The sequence below is a fragment of the Chiloscyllium plagiosum genome, chromosome 8 (genome assembly GCF_004010195.1).
Source record: "Chiloscyllium plagiosum isolate BGI_BamShark_2017 chromosome 8, ASM401019v2, whole genome shotgun sequence".
In the NCBI taxonomy this organism is placed as follows: domain Eukaryota; kingdom Metazoa; phylum Chordata; class Chondrichthyes; order Orectolobiformes; family Hemiscylliidae; genus Chiloscyllium; species Chiloscyllium plagiosum.
Genome location: NC_057717.1, coordinates 46,905,731 through 46,912,718, shown reverse-complemented (window position 1 = coordinate 46,912,718; position 6,988 = coordinate 46,905,731).

The following is a 6,988-nucleotide window of genomic DNA, read 5'->3' as shown; positions in this document are numbered from 1 at the left end:
ACATGTTGATACTGTATTATACTAGAGAGAAACAGTATAATACAGAAACAAATGGAGAAACAGATGTTAGTTACTGTACTGCAGAGTGCAGAATTAAATGCAGATGGTGTAGATTTTGATGTGCCCCAAAATTGATTAAAAATGAAAACGTCCTTGAGGGTTTGGATAGGGTAGTAAACTATGTGTCTCAGGAGTTTTACACACAGTTGAAAGGTTAGTTACTGCAACATAAGGACGTATGTAAGAATCTCATGAGGAAGACTAATGCTATTGTACATGAAGTAGACGTAAGGAATACTTCTGTGATAAAACAACACCCCTATTAGTTTAATCATTTCAAAACCAGACAGGTCCAGATGCATGTGGAGGACATACTCTATGAAGACATCATCGGACCAAGACAGGGCGAGTGCAGTTCGCTGATCATCTTACCCAAACCGGACAGGACCGACGGATTAGCGGAATGTCAACGTGGTTACAAAATTCGACTCATATCCAATTTCGAGTTTGGAGGACAGTATCGAAAAAGTCAAACAAGTCAGTTCGATCAGCAAGTAGGTCTAAATTCGTGGTTACTGGCATATACCTTTATCAGAGAAGGTGAAACAAATTTCTGCATTTCTAACGCCAATGGGTTATATCAAATGAAAGTGATGCCCTTTGGAATGAAGAACAAGCTCGCCACATTCCAAAGAAGCATGAACAGATTTACGACTGGGTTAACAAACTGTGCAGTCCATTTGGACAATATAGTGATCTTTAGTAATTCCTGGAAGGTTCACATGATACAGTTGGCAGAGCTCTTCGAACGACTACGAGAAGTTTGACTGGTGATAAACATTAAAAATTTGAATGCCTAAAAGCAGAGGTGACGTCCTTGGGACATAATATCGGTCAGGGAGATTTGACCCCACGGAACGCAAAGACGAAGACCATTGTGGAAATTCCTCGACCAACCTTAAAGCAAGAGGTGCTTCGATTGTAAGGAATCAGCGAATTCTATTGGAAGTTTATTCCAAACTTCAGCAGAGTCGTGGCACCGTTGACTGATTTTCTAAAGAAGGACATAAAGTTTCGTTGGAATTCAAGAGTCATGAGGTGATGTTGCAGCCGTACAGGACCTTGGTAAGGCCACATTTTGAGTACTGTGTGCAGTTCTGGTCGCCTCACTTTAGGAAATATGTGGAAGCTTTGGAGAGGGTGCAGAGGAGATTTACCAGGGTGTTTCCGGGAATGGAGAATAGGTCGTACGAGGATAGGTTGAGAGTGCTAGGCCTTTTCTCATTGGAACGGCGAAGGATGAGGGGTGACTTTATAGAGGTTTATAAGATGGTCAGGGGAATAAATAGAGTGGACAGTCAGAAACGTTTTCTCCGGGTACAACAGAGTGTTACAAGGGGACATAAATTTAAGGTGAAGGGTGGAAGGTGTAGTGGGGATGTCAGGGGTAGGTTCTTTACCAAGAGAGTGGTGGGGGCATGGAATGTGCTGCCTGTGGGAGTGGCAGAGTCAGAATCATTGGTGACCTTTAGGTGGCAATTGGATAGGTACATGGATAGGTACTTAAGCTAGGACAAATATTCGGCACAACATTGTGTGCCGAAGGGGCTGTTCTGTGCTTATTGTTCTATGTTCTATGTTCTATAGAACAATTCAAGGATCCTTTAAAGCAATATTAGACACCAAACCAGCTTTTGCATCACCAAACCTTTCATAACCTTTTGCAGTTGCCAGCGAAGCTAGTGACATAGAAGTTGGAGCTGCACTGCTCGAGGAAGATGAGGATAGGAGTGAACTGCCAGTTTGTTACTTTTTAAAGAAACTCCACATCCACCAGAGGAAATGCTCCACGATTGAAAAAGGACTATTGAGTTTGGTACTGGCCTTAAACTATTTTAATGTGTATGTCATGAATAATGTGTCGGAGATGGTTGTGTACACGGATCACAATCCTGTTACATTCTTATAACACTTTAAAAACAAGAATATGAGACGATTTCTTTCGAATCTTATGTTACTGTTTCAATGCTGTCGGGTATATAACCTAATCTATAGTTTTGTTGTTAAATGTAAACATTGTGCATATTGCTGGTTGTAAGAATGGAATTGCAGATATATTATTGCGAGTTAACTGGTGAAGTTCGGATGGGAATTGCATTTATACCATGTTCCCATGCATGAATGTTAAGGTGAACTCAGGTTAATGTTAACAGCATGTTATGACAATTTGATTAAAGAATATGACGTTTTTTTTCTTAAATGATGTTGTGTTATAAGGTTATGGGTGTACTGTTCCTTTAAGGGAATTGAACTTTCTGGCGAGCACAGTGTTCCGAACAAGATAACAATGTAATACTTGTTCACTCAGCTAGCTAAGATCTGTGTTGCCTGGATACAAAAACAAACTCAAATTCAAGCAGTTCGAATTACGCCCCAAGATACCAAACTCCAAAAGTATTTTGACAGTAGTAAAACTAATGAAAAGATCTGATGCTTTGAGGGATAAATGTCAGAGATTTTGAACAGTTACGCAGACCGGCAAAGAGCACCAACTAAAACAGAACAATGCAGGCTACCTGCGGAACTGCTCTCTTAAAAGTGTCAATGACCTGTGAAGCAGGATCTCTGAGGAGAAGAAAAGAAGAGCGAGGAAAATATATAGAGAACACTCGGATAAGCTGACTTTTTTTATTGTTAATCATGCTCGTGATTTCTTTTTATATGTTCAGTATTGTAGTGGCAAGTAAAAGATGGGTTTAGACAAAAGGATTTGTGACTCGTTGTGAGCTAACTATTCTCTGTTCGACTGAAAAAAGGTTGTTAATTTTACTTTGCAATTTTCTTTGTTTCTTGAACTTTAATACATTACAGCACGGGGTGAATCTTTTCTGTATTTATGATTAAACTTAGCAGACGGCTTTACCCTATGTCGTAACAAATTGTACAGAACGTTGGTGAGGCCGCATTAGGAGTGTTGTGTTCAGTTTAGATCACCTTACTATCATAACGATGTTATTAAACCAGATATACAACAGAAAAAAAGTTACAAGGATTTTGATCGACTCAAGGGACGCGGTTATGGGGAGAATTTGGACAAACAAGGGCTGTTATCTTTAGGGTGCAGGAGACTGAAAGGGGAAATTACAGAAGTGTGTAAGGTCATGACAGGCATGGATAGGCTTAATGCACTCAGTCTCTTTCCCAGGGTTTTGAATCGAGTACTGGAGGATATCAGTTGAAGGTTAGAGGGGAAAGAATAAATGGGAAGCTGAGGGGAAATGCGTTTCCACGGAGGGAGATCCACATTCGGAAGGAACTACCAGCGAAAGTGGTTGAGGTGGGTATTTTAAGATCAATTAAAACATTTGGACAAGTACACGGACAGGAAAACTTCAAAATGAAATTGGCCAAGCACAAGGAAATGAGGTTAGCATGGATTGTCAATTCTGGCCGTCATGGACCAGTATGGACCGTAGATGCTGCATTTGTGTTTGAGGACTCCATGACTCAATGATTCTATGTCTTTTCCCTTTCCAGATAATGAACTAGATAAGTCACTGCGCTTAGGTAAAGTAGTGCAAACATTTCATGAGTTTTTGTGATGGACGTTGAGTAATTATTTCATCATGGAATCCTTTATCACAAGAACTAGTTTTGATTCATGTGGCAGTTGTATAAGACTCTGGTGCGGCCGCATCTGGAGTATTGTGTGCGGTTTTGGTCGCCATACTATAGGAAGGATGTGGAGGCACTGGAACGGGTGCAGAGGAGGTTTACCAGCATGTTGCCTGGTATGGTAGAAAGATCGTATGAGGAAAGGCTGAGGCACTTGGGGTTGTTTCCATTGGAGAAAAGAAGGTTTAGGGGTGACTTGATAGAGGTGTACAAGATGATTAGGAGTTTAGATAGGGATGACAGTGAGAATCGTTTTCCACGTATGGAGTCAGCTATTACAAGGGGGCAGAGCTTTTTAGGTGGGCTTGGATCGGCGCAACATCGAGGGCCGAAGGCCCTGTACTGCGCTGTATTCTTCTATGTTCTATGTTCTATGATTGACCCTATCTCAACATCAAGACTGCACAGTTGGAGGATGGTGAGGTCCATATTCATGAAGGTCCCCACAAGTTTGGTGCTGTGAGGGTCCAGTGCAAACTGCTGAGTCATCTTGCCTCCAGAAAGGTTAAAAACGAACGAAGATAATGTTTGATGAAACAGGCACAGATGGTACGTCTAGGTTTATTTTTTTTAATTTGTACACTGGTAACTAAGCTGGCCATGTTAAAAGTACACGTTGGCATGCTATCACACTCAATATGTCGCTCTTATATGGTTTTAATGAACGTGAAGGAATCCTTCACTGCGAATGTGGAAACCATATTTGGACATGATTGCAACAGTTTCACGAAGCATTTGTCAATAATGGATACAATAGGATGTAACAGGGATATCAATTTTGTGTGTCCAATGTAACCTATAATTGGTGGGTGCAGTGGGCCGTGAGAACAAATTTATCATGGACATCAATAGGCAGGTTAGCACTTTGCACAAGTCCAATAAGTTATTCATAACTGAATCCCGTGACATGGGTTTCAGTGCTGGTGAGATGCCAGATATGTAGGCGCGACATCCTGACGACTGGTGGGCGTTATCACATAACATTAACATGTCGATTTGACCATTTCCTGCTGGCATCAACCTGCCCGTGCACAAACAGCCAATTAGAAGTGACTCAGCTTTGGAAATCAGTTATTAAATAGTATGAACCTTGCTGAGAGTGAGAATGGAAACGAATTTAAGATCAACAACTGGGGTGGCAGCGTGATGCATCTGTGCATGAACTAGAAGCTGCAAATATAATTACACATGGCTCATGTAGGCAGAAGGAATGTTTACAGATATTTTACTTCTTTGATAAGAAAGGCATTGTGGAAACAGCCAAACTCTGCTCTAACCTCATGGCGACACCCTGACCAATCAGAGTCCACCTATCTGGCCTGAGAATGAAGATGGACAGCTAACGGTTTTTGCTGCATCTCCATGGTAATGATGGCTCAGCCAACTTGCATCATCTTCCCATTTTGTTTAGAAAGCTTTAATACCATTTACAATTTGTTTTAAGATTTCTATCTGTATGCGATTCACGTTCCTGACAGAGTTTTATGGAAATGCTGGGATTATAGTTTGGGATACAGTCGACAAAATTTGTTATATTATAAATATAGATGAAACAGAGAGGCTACAAGTTTTTTGAGTTAAGTGAATCTCTTTCTAAACGTTTAAATTTTTTTGACTTTAAGACATAACAGCTCAGATTTAACAGACTTTCATTCGTGCACAAAGCCCATCTATTCAACAGCCCAGCTTTGGCACCTGTCCTCTTAAGAAATCACCACAATTGCAGAAATACTGATAAGTTCATTTTCAAATTCAGATACACAGAAAAATCAGTTTCTTCTTCAACAACAAAATTATTCCAGGAGAAAACGAGGACTGCGTTTGCTGGAGAACAGAGTCAAAAAAGCACGGTGAGGCAGCATCCGAGAAGCAGCTTCGAGCAAAAGCTTTTCCTCAAGAGTTGACTCTCCTGCTCATCAGATGCTGCGTGATCAGCTGGGCTTTTCCAGCACCACGCTTTTTGGGCAAAACTATTCCAAACAAATTTCAGAATTTATGGCACGTCGGACCACAAGTAGTAAACAAAGTAGTGTCACAGTGCAGAGGAAGCATTTTGGCCCATCATTTCTGTTCCAGATTGTTAAATGTGACCTTTTTTATACATTTGTGGGGCAAAGGCGATGCTGGCGAGGGTAGCGTATATTGCCCATCCCTAAATACGAACTTGATTGAATGCATTGAAGCGTAGTTAGGAGTCAACCACATTGCCGTGGGTCTGGAGAAACATGGAGGCCAGACCAAATAAAGATGGCAGCTTCCTTCCCTAAAAGACATTAGTGAACAAGCTGGGATTTTCCAACAATCGGCAATGGATTCATGACCATCATTATTCTTTTAATGCAGATTTTTATTGAATTCAAATTCCATTGCAGGATTTAAACCTGGGCCCCCAGCGCATTACCTGGGTCTCTGGATTGACAGTCCAGCAATAACACCCACGGAACTATCACCTGACCTACAATATTAGATTATAGAGAATAGCATTTTCTCTCTATATTGCAGGGATCAGCATATTGTAGAGAACAACAATCCCTGTGTATTTCAAGCTAAGCTGCAATTTCTGAGTGTATGAAACAGAACAGAAGTCCCTGTGTGTATTGTAGAAAATAGCAAATCTTGTGACTATTGCAGAGAACATTAGTTCCCGTGTATTTTCTCAACTCATCCAACGTTCACAACATGCTTCGAAGAGGAAAGAGAACAGAACTGCACACATTATTCCAGGAGAATCCTAAATAATGTCCTGTACACCTGCAACATGACCTCCCAACTCTTATATTAAATACTCTGTCCAATAAAGGAAAAAATGCCAAACGCCTTTGTCAGTATCCTATCAACCTGCAAGTCCACTTTCACGAATCTATGAACCTTCACTCCAAGGTCTCGTTGCTCAGCAACACTCCATAGGACCTTACCATCGAGTATATAAATCCTGTCTTGATTTGCCTTTCCAAAATGCAGCACCTCACATTTATCGAAATTAAAATGCATCAGCCTCTCCTCAGCCCATTGGCCCATGTGATCAAGAGCCCGTTGTACACCGAGGTAACCTTCTTCGCTGTCCATGAAAAGTCGAATTTTGGTGTCAACTGCAAACTTACTAACTCCTATGTTTATTAATATAAATCCCAATCATTTATATAAATGATGAGCAGTAGTGGACCCAGCACCGATTCTTGTGGCACTCCCCTGATAACAGGCTCCAGTCTGGAAAGCAATCATCCACGGCCACACTCTGCCTTCTACCTTCGAGCCAGTTCTACATCCAAATGGTTAGTTCTCAACGTATTCCATGCAATCTAAACTTATTAAC